Source organism: Pelophylax lessonae (genome assembly GCF_965119305.1).
Source record: "Pelophylax lessonae genome assembly, chromosome: 1".
NCBI lineage: Eukaryota > Metazoa > Chordata > Amphibia > Anura > Ranidae > Pelophylax > Pelophylax lessonae.
Window position 1 is genome coordinate 2,933,374 of NC_138768.1, and position 11,173 is coordinate 2,944,546.

An 11,173-nucleotide genomic window follows, 5' to 3' on the forward strand; every position below is an offset into this window, starting at 1 on the left:
CATTGCAAATCTGACAAATCAGAACTACCAATCTTGGAAATTCAAGATGAAAATGCTGCTTATAAGAGAAGGTACGTGGAAATGTATAAATGAATCAAGACCTGCACAGCCCACAGAGGAGTGGTTAGATAGAGATCAGAAAGCACAGAGCACAATCTCCCTGTGCATAGATGATGATCAAATCATACATATATGTAACTGTCAGACTGCTAAAGACATGTGGGAAGAGTTACAGAAAGCACATGAAAGAGTTAATCTCAGCAATAAACTGTATTTAATCAGAAAGCTCTATCAAACTAAGCTACAGAAAGACCAGGACATGCAGGACTATATAAGACAGACCTTAGAGATGGTGGAGAAACTGAGAGGGATTGGAGAAGAGATAAAAGATTTCCATGTTGCAGCACTGTTATTAAGTGGACTTCCTGAAAGTCATGAGACACTTGTCACAGCACTAGATGCACGTCCAGATGATGATCTGACACTGGAATATGTTAAAGGCAAGCTTGTGGATGAATACAAGCGCAAAACTGAGAGCATGAGTAATGTGAGTGTGTGTTCAGAGACAGCTTTAAAGACAAAATTCAAAAATAAACACAGTAACGTGCAGCTAGAAAAGCGGGAATGCTTTGTGTGCAAGAAACCAGGACACCTAAAAATGGATTTTTGTAAAATCTTACCGTAAAATCCTTTTCTCTTAGCTCATTGACAGACGTAGTCCTCGGTGATACACCACCTTCGGGTTATGTTGCCTCCACAGGAGCAGGACTAGACAGGAAATTAAAAAGCTCTGGCCACACCCTAGGGGCAGTCCCAGAGGGTATATCCTCTCTCTCTCTGCCTCAGCAAATCAGTTATGTGAAAAAGCAGTCTCCAACCCAACTCAAAAAACAGAGGGGCGGGGACTACGTCTGTCAATGAGCTAAGAGAAAAGGATTTTACGGTAAGATTTTACAAAAATCCATTTTTCTCTAGCGCTCATTGACAGACGTAGTCCTCGGTGATACACCACCTTCGGGACGTCCCAGAGCAGTATCACAAATGAGGGGTGGGAAAATGGAAATCAAATCCCAATCTAGAAGGCCCAACCGGTGCCAACTAGAAGTTTACAATGCTCATCCTTAATGATGAGGCTCAACAAAAAAGAGAAATTTTTTTTTTTTTTTCAAACAGAAAAAAACCCTCGAGGTAGACCACCGGTCTCCTCAAATTGCGGCCTGCAAAACCTTGCGGCCAAATGAGGCATCCGCCGATGCCGTCACATCAATCTTATAGAATTTTGTAAAGGTATGTACCGACGACCAGGTGGCCGCCTTACATACCTGGACCACTGACGCCTGATGGCGAAAGGCCCAGGAAGTACTGAGCGCTCGAGTGGAGTGCGCCCTAACAGGGAACAGAGGACTCTGACCCTTAATAGAATAAGCCTGTACCACCGTTTGTCTAATCCATTTAGCAATGGTCGCGACAGATGCAGGCAAACCCTTTCTGGGGCCATCCGTGATCACAAAAAGTGAATCCGTCTTACGGAATGATTCCGTAGCTTTCAGGTATACCCTGATTGCCCGAACCACATCTAAGGAATGCAACGCATGTTCCCGATGATGCTTGGGCTGAGGACACAAGGAAGGTAGTACAATATCTTCATTCAGATGAAAATCTGAAACCACCTTAGGAAGAAAAGATGGCTTAGGATGAAGTACTACCCTATCCCTATGAATCACTAGGTATGGGGACTGGCATGATAATGCAGCCAGTTCTGACACCCTGCGAGCAGAAGTAATAGCCACCAAGAAGGCCACCTTCTGGGATAAAGTAAGCAAGGGAATCTCCCTGATGTTTTCAAAGGGAGGTTTCTGTAGAACCGACAAGACCAAATTAAGATCCCAGGGCGGTAAGGGCGCGCGGACTGGAGGAGCCAGGTGCCGCACCCCCTGGATGAAATTCCGCACCAAGGATTTGGTAGCTAAAGGTTTCTGAAAGAAGATTGCTAATGCTGAAACTTGACCCTTGATGGTGCTCAAGGCTAGCTTCTGCTCAACCCCTTGTTGCAAAAAGGCCAATATTCGAGTCACCGAATAGGTACGTGGAGGAAATCCTAAAGATTCGCACCACGCAATATAAGTCTTCCATGTGTGATAATAGACTTTGCTGGAAGTCGCTTTCCTTGCTTTAATAAGGGTAGGAATGACTGAAGTAGACAAACCTCTGTCCTTCAGTACTTGGGTCTCAATGGCCAGGCCATTAAACCCAGCGACTGTAAAGCATGATGGTAAATTGGTCCTTGAGACCACAGACACTCCCTGAGACGAAGTTCCCAGGGAACGTCTACGACTAACATGTCCAAGTCGGCCAGGCCGGCTTGAGGAGGCCAGCCTAGAATTTCTAGGACCACTGGCGCTGATAGAATCTGAACCAGGCGTCCCTAGAGGTATCTGGCCCCGACCATCCGAGAAAGTCTGGTCGTTTTCTGTTCCCACACATTTATCAGATACCTGATTGTTATCAGGAAAGGTGATCTTTTCTGGTTGAACCTCAGGGACCGAAGTCACCCGACTAGAGGCTACTTGGCCTATCTGGTCAACCAGATCTGATTCCTGTGAGGTATCGGGACTAATCTTAGGAAAAGGTAAAGGAAAAGATCTATTCAGGGAACGGTAACTACCGCTTCCTGTAGTACTTAAATGTTGGAAGGGAAGAATCGCACCGGTAGTAGTGGTTGATGCTCGATCTAATGTCCTGAATACCGGTGAAAACGTCCCCCCACCCTGAAACCGGGTGGGGGCGCACCTTCAGGCTGTGTACTCCTTTGCTTCGGGTTTGGCTGGGTTGGTCCTCTGCTTGTCCGACCAGCCCTTCTTGAACCCTCCTGGAGGAGTCTTGCCTTTCCCGCTAGTACCAGCCGGGCGCCCTTTATGGGCGGTAAAGAAAGGTCCTCGCTTGTTGCGAGGTCCCTTAGCTTTAGCAGCCTGTGGCAAAAAAGTGCTCTTGCCCCCAGTGGCATCCTTAATGATTTCATCTAGGTTGGCCCCAAATAGACGATTCCCCTGAAAGGGGAGATTTGTCAAGGTCTTTTTGGAACCTAGGTCAGCTGACTAGCATTTTAACCACAGCACACGTCTGAGGATCACCGCTGTCTTAGATGCATGCCCTAATAAGGGAGTAGTGTCCAAGGCTGCGTCACAGATAAACTGTAGCCCTTGTATAATCTGTTCCATCAAATCAGATGTCTCCTGGGGAATATCTTTTCCCCTAAGGTCTTGGCGTACCATTTTCGCCCATTCCGTAAGTGTCTGGGAAACTAGACCAATAACAATTACTGGTCTAAATGCTGACCCTATCAGGGAGAAGATGGTGCGGGACTCTGCTTCCATCTTTCGATCCACCGGATCCTTAAAGGACGAAGTGTCCTCCACTGGAATAACCGTGGCTTTATTCAGCCTGGAAATAGCTGGATCCACCACTGGTGGTACCGTCCATTTCTTAATGATGGATTCCTCAAACGGATAGCGTCTAGCAATACGCTTGGAAATAGTAAAGGTACGTTTAGAATGCTCCCATTCTCCTTTAATCTGATTACCGAAACATTTAGGTACAGGAAAAACCTTCACTGTTTTGATGGGCTTATTAGTACCAAAAGGAATCTCTGTTTCAGTTGCCTCTGCCGGTAAAGCCTCAAGTTTTAAGGTTTCCTGGACTGCCACAACTAGTGCGTCCACCAATGCTTCTTCCTGAATTATAGCGGGAGAAGAAGCATCCTCCTCACTGTCTGAGGGGGCTTTACCTGGGATAACAGCCCTTGCAGAGGAACCTGCAACTGCAGTGACCATCTCTGAATCAGAGTCAGAGGTGTCAGATAGTATAGGGGTAGGCGGGGGTCGCTTCCTTGACCCCCGTCCCTGACAGGCCGCCTCCACCCGAGCCACCATAGACTCCAAAATTGCTGTAAATGACTCTATACTCTGTGCACCGGCGGGTCCCGTGGCCCCCTCGAGGGAAACAGGTGGGGGAATATGTGTGGCAGGGTCCATGATAAATTCCAGTCACTTCCTGGATAATATAATTCAAAAATAAAAAACTTTTTTTTTTTTTTCTCAGACCCCCAGCGCCACAAAAGCCCCTTAGTGTTACCTGCTAGGGATCCCTATCGATCGAGAGAGAGAGAGAGAGATAGACCCCCAGGCTCACCACTTGATGCTCAGAGTTTAACTGCAACAGGTTACAGCGCTGTCTTGACAAACAGGAAGTCTTTTGGCTGGCTGCCCAGGAAGAAAGGAGGCGGCTCCGCCCCTCTGCACGCCTTCCGGCGCCTCCCCCAAGCTCCACGAGGTGTTTGGATCACCTCAAACATGGCCGCCCCCATGCTGGAGACACGAGGCTACGCCAAAATGGCGGCTCGTGCGATCCAGCAAAAAAAATGGCGGCGGCCTGTACTGAATAGCGGTGTGCTGCAGGGCACACAACACTCTCTCTGCATGGGGATATGGCGTGGTTGGCGGTACCGGCCCTGGCGGACCGCATGGCCATTCGGGAGGCCTGCAAATAGCTGGAGATCTGATTAGGAAGGCAGTCTACATGTCCGTGGCTTCTGACTGGTAGGTAGCTTATTCTTAACACCGTAAGATTCCCAGAATGCCACAGATTACATCTTTTTAACATGTATACAATTAGATTGTTAGCTCCCAAACCAAGCCTCCTGGCTTTTTGCACATAAAATCACACTCAAAGTAGGAGGATCTGTGTCATGTTATAGGATAGAGGGGGACTCTATCTTACCATACAGAGAGGGGCCCGCGTTCACCACAAGACCTGTCAGGGGAAAAGGGGGAACATACTACTCACCATACCGGAACCAGGCGGGCACCAACTCCTGACAGTACCCCTCTCCACCGGGGCGGGAGGGCTGTCGACCGATACGGACGCCGTGACTCATGGTCTTTGGCATTTCAGCGAGACGTTTAACTCGCGTGGACAGTCCTTTAATGGGACTTTGTCGCGGCCGACCCAGCGCGGAGCTATGGCCTGCACGCGCTCGTAGGCTGAACTGGGGTGACCACCGGATCTCAACATCCAGCCCGTCGCCCAGTTCAGCTTTCTTGCTTGAAGATCTCACAGGAACACTGGAGAAAAAAAGCTGTCTAAAAAATCCTTTAAGAAAAAATTCTTGCCAGGACCTAAGATCCCAGCAAGGTATCTAGGTCCTTACTCCTAACTAGACAGAAAATAACTGATTTGCTGAGGCAGAGAGAGAGAGGATATACCCTCTGGGACTGCCCCTAGGGTGTGGCCAGAGCTTTTTAATTTCCTGTCTAGTCCTGCTCCTGTGGAGGCAACATAACCCGAAGGTGGTGTATCACCGAGGACTACGTCTGTCAATGAGCGCTAGAGAAAAGCAGATTGTAGAATCTGGAAAGCTAGAATGCAAAAACAAAGTGCATTGCAACAAGCTAAGAATGTCATAGAAACGAAGGAGTATGCATTCGGATCCAAAAATGGTGTCACCTCTGTGCAAGCATGGTGTGTGGACTCAGGTGCTACAAGTCACATGACAAATGACCGAAGTTTCTTCACTCAGCTTGATGAAAGCAAAACAGAAGGGATAACTACAGCTAATGGACAATTTATGAAATCAGTGGGAATAGGAGATGGCTTTCTATACTGTCCTATCTCTCCAGATATCACTAAAAGGATCCATATGAGGAATGTTCTGTATGTGCCAGATCTTGAAAGCAACCTTTTGTCAGTAAAGAAACTCACTAACCAAGGCAATGTAGTCACATTTCAGGGTGACAGTTGTATCATAACAAAAGGGGATTGCTTGCTTGCAAAGGCTAAAATCATAGATGAACTGTATCAGCTGAACTGCAGTGAAATGGTTAAAATAGCCAAAGAGGATAAACATTCAAACTGCATCCACACTTGGCACAGACAACTGGGGCACAGAAATTCTGATACAATAAAGAAAATAGTTGAGAATAACTATGCAAGTGGTATTAAGATTAATCCATGTGATTACATAATGATTTGTACCAGCTGTATTAAAGGAAAAATGGCAAGGACACCTTTTCCCAAGCAGACCAACAGCAAATCCCAAAAACCTCTGGACTTAATACATTCAGATCTTTGTGGTCCAATGAAAACTATGACTCCAGGAAAGAAAAAATACTTCCTGACCTTCATTGATGATTACTCCAGGTATACCACAGTATTTCTACTTCACAATAAAGATGAAGTGCCAGAGAAATTAGAAGAGTATCTCGCTCAAGTAAATAATATTTTTGGCGGAATGCCCAGAGTACTACGAACAGATAATGGCTCAGAATATACAAGTGGTAAAACACAAGCCATTCTCAGGAAGCATGGAATTATGTTCCAGACAACAGTTCCATATAACCCAGAGCAAAATGGAGTTGCAGAGAGAATGAACCGCACAGTGTGAAAGTGGGAGGAGCATGCTATTTGATGCTGATATGCCAACTACATACTGGGGAGAAGCTATCACAACTGCATGTTATCTTAAAAATCGTTTGCCGGGAAAAGCAACAACAACAACTCCATATGAACTGTGGAACAAAAGGAAACCAGATTTAAGACACATCAGAATTTTTGGAAGTAAAGCCTATGTACACATTCCAAAAGAAAAACGTACAAAATGGGATGCATGTGCAAAAGATGGTGTGCTTGTGGGGTACAGTGAATCTCAAAAAGGATACAGGATTTTACATCAAGACACGAACAAAGTAACAGTCAGCAGAAGTGTGATTATTGATGAAAGTTCTGTGTGCTCAAAGTTTGAACAGCAGACTCAAACTTTTCAAACTGAGAAAGAATCAACATCAGTCACTCAAGAAAATAAGGAAAGTGATACAGAAATTGAAATAACTGCAGAAGAATCAAAAACTGAAACTGAACCAGAAATACCTTCAGTCAGAAAATCAACCAGAATCAATAAAGGTGTTCCAGCTGAACGTTTATCTTACATAGCTCGCAGAGCTGTTCAAACTGAACCAGGTTCATGGAAAGAGATGCAGAAACTGCCAATGCATGAGAAACAAGTATGGTATAAAGCCGCTGATGAAGAAATGACATCACTCAAAGATCTCCAGACATGGGCACTTTCAGAGCTACCTCAAGGTAAACATGCCATAGGATGTAAATGGGTTTTTAAAACCAAATGTAACTCTGAAGGGAAAGTCTGTCGGTACAAGGCAAGGCTGGTTGCTAAAGGTTACTCACAGAAGTTCGGTGAGGACTAGGATGCTACTTTTGCTCCAGTTGCTAAACAAAGTACTTTCAGAACACTAATGACAGTGGCTGCCATGCGTACAATGATTGTGAAACATCACGATATTAAGACAGCTTTTCTTAATGGTGATATTGAAGAAGAAATTTACATGTCACAGCCAGAAGGATATTTGAAAAAGGGACAAGAGCATCTTGTCTGCAAGTTGAATAAATCTCTTTATGGCCTTAAACAATCAGCTCGAGCATGGAACCTGAAAATTAATCAAGTTCTACTAAATGAAGGATTTACAAGAAGCAAAGCTGATCCGTGCCTATATGCTAAACAAGTAGACACTGAGTAGATGTATCTGCTAATTTATGTAGATGACCTGATCACTGCTCACAAAAACGACAATGAAATTGCAAAGTTAACAGGAGTACTCAACAAGCACTTTGAAACTAAAGACCTAGGTGAAGTGACATATCTTGGAATTGACATCCAGCGTGAGAAAGATGGAAGTTTCCTGTTGAATCAGAGTGCAAAAATTGAATCTATTCTTCAGCAATTCAACATGACAGAGGCGAAAGGAGCAAGCACACCTATGGATACAGTCTATCCAAAGTTAGGAGAAGATGATCTTCTCACATCCAATGAACAATACAGACAAGCAGTGGGGGCACTTCTCTACATTGCAACCACTACACGTCCAGACATTGCAGCCAGCATGTCTTCTTTGCAGGCGAGTTGATAAACCACGTCAAAGAGACTGGAATGCGATCAAAAGAGTTATGAGATATCTGAAACAGACAAAAGACTTAAATTTGAAACTATCAGCAAGTGGTGGTTTAAACCTCGTGGGATATGTGGACTCCGATTGGGCAGGTGATCACAGCACACGCAAATCCACAAGTGGTTACTTATTAAAATTGGGAAACAGTCCTATATCATGGTCCAGCAAGAAACAGATGTCAGTGGCATTGTCCTCTACAGAAGCTGAATACATATCTGCAGCTTATGCCAGTCAAGAAGTTGTGTGGTTACAGCAATTACTCAAGGATCTTGGAGAAGCAACATCAGAACCTACCGTCTTATTTGAGGATAATCAGGCTTGCATTAAGCTTGCAACAAGTGAGAAAATTAATGGAAGAACCAAGCACATCGATGTCAGACATCATTACATTCATGACTTAGTTGATCAGAAAGTGATTGTACTTGTGTATTGTGAGTCTGAAAAAATGATTGCTGATGCTTTGACAAAGCCACTAGCTAGAACCAGATTTGTGGATCTTAGATCAGAAATGGGATTGACATAGATAGTAGTTGTTGAGTGGGGGTGTTAGCATACAAGGTTTGTATTTAATCAGCAACGACCACTGTATGTCATTGCTGTGTGCCTATTACATTGTATGACCACTAGATGGCAGTGTTACATTTGTGAGTTCATGTTTTGTCTATGCCTCAAAAGAGTAATAAAGAATAGTTCCTGCTCCGAAAGAAAAGCAGCGTTCAGTGAAACAACAGACTGTCTGCCTGTACTTTGTTTAGCCCCAAAAGGTTATATCTAACAATTTTATGGTGGAAATCTAAAAAAAAATCCTGTTTATATACTTTGTAACTCTTAAATAAGCTTCCAGAACCTTCACCATGATCAGTGTTTGTTATTTCCTCATCACATTCCACAGGAACTTTGTAATATTGATGGAACACTTTAATTGGGACAAACAAGGCTTTCTATGGTCAGGACTGTCAAATTTTGCTTACAAGTACTTTGTGCAAATACTTAGTTTCAATACCGGTGCAATGCTAAGCGATTAAAGCCCTGCACCAGTCCTAATGTCAGGAGAGTCTATTCCGGATTCTGACAAGTATTTCATTTACATCAGAACCATTCACCCTCCCCTCAGCTTCTGGAGAATCCCGAGGACCATCTGGCCTTCCTCTGTATACAGGTCTTGTGCAACCAACTAATATCACCCTGATTAGGTCACCGGGGAGGGTCACAGTGACCAACATCTCCTTCAAAGACACACAACTGGTCCATGTTCAAAATGTAACCATAAAAGCTTACCATAGCTATAGCAGGGGAGAGGGAGGGTGACCCTCACTAGGGACAATGTAGAGTCATTAAGATATATGGTAATGTGAAGATCCAGGACAGGCGATGACATTTCTAATCCTGTTACATAGTAGGTGAGGGTTAGGGTTACATAGTTACATAGTAGGTGAGGGTTAGGGTTACATAGTAGGTGAGGTTGAATAAAGAAAATAGTCCATCCAGTTCCCCCTGTGTAGGTGTGTGTAGCCGTAATCATCTCTCATATCCCTGAATGTTCTGATCCTTGAGATGTAAGTCTAAGAGTCTTTTGAAAGCCACCATACTTCCCGCAGAAACCACCTCTTGTGGTAGAGAACTCCACAATCTTGTAGCCCTAACAGTAAAGAACCCCCCACGTTGCCTGAGGTTAAAACGCTTCTCTAATCGCATTGTATGCCCGCTTGTCCTCATGCAATCCTTTCGACTGAAGGTTCTTTTTTTTTTTCTATGCTGAGATCACCATTGAGGTATTTATAAATTGCTATCATGTCCCCTCTCAGGCGTCTCTTCTCCAGGGAGAATAAATCAAGCGATTGCAGACGCTCTTCATAGTTAAGGTCCTCCAATCCCCTAATTAGTTTAGTTGCCCTTCTCTGGACTTTCTCCAGCTCCAACACATCCCTCCTGAGGACTGGCGACCAGAACTGGACAGAATACTCCAGATGCGGTCGGAGCAGAGTTTTATAAAGTGGAAGGATTATAGTCTTATCTCTGGAATACATACCTTTCTTTATGCATGCTAATATTCTGCCGGCTTTGGCAGCTGCCACTTGACATTGCATGCTATTGCTTAGTCTATCCTCTACCAAGACTCCCTGATCTTGCTCCATTTTTGATTCCCCCAAAGGTTCCCCCCCTAAAGTGTATTGTGCTTTTAGGTTTTTAGTCCCCAAGTGCAAAACCTTACACTTCTCCGCATTAAACCTCATTTGCCATGTCGTTGCCCACTTCATTATTTTGTCCAGGTCATTCTGTAGGATATCTGCTTCATGCTGTGCTCTGTGAAGTCTCCAGTCTGGCAGAGCCGATCTCAGATGTCCAGGAGGAGTCTTTAGGATCACCGGATTACCCAACTTCCCTCATCTGTACAGATTTACTTCCCTAAGAGCTTCTAAACCTCCCTGCCAGCACTCCGAATCAAACCCCAAACGGCCAACAATCTAAGGCTGGAAATAAGCCGAGTCTTCTTCGGTTACAAAAAAAAAAAAGCTGAAGTTTGCACAAAGTACATATGTACAATTTGGTCAGAACATGGTGGTATTGTTACTATTACTTTCAGTCTACCAAGTAATGCTGTTCTGCATTTACTTGCTGTGGTGATCGGTCATAGAATGGACATAAAGGCTTCAGGATCTGGGATCTTCATTTAGAACTACTTTCCTTTTCTAGCTGACATTGGAAGGCACCATAGAGAAAGTCTGACGCTCAACCTCAGAATGGTTCAAACCCAGTTTGAGTTTTTTACCATTGTAGATTCCCCTTTCCTTCCTGTAGACCCCTCAAAAATTGAGATTATATAGGATTTATTTAGTGCCAACAGTTTGCGCAGCGCTTCACGATGTAAAGGGAGACAACACAGCAACACTACAATTCAATGCAAGAGGGCCCTCTTCCCATACAATACAACACAATGCAAGAGGGCCCTCTTCCCATGAACCTCCAATATACAGGAGCCTAGTGAAAACAAAAAAGGTGATAAGTTGCTAGGTGAAAGCAGGATCAGCAAAAAGTAGACAGTCAGAGATAGCTTGACAGATTGGGGTAGGAAGTTCCAGGAGGATGGGAGAGATTTCAGAGACAAGCATGGGAGGAAGATTAAGTGAGAGCAGGAGGTTGAGGATGGTTTGGGTGAG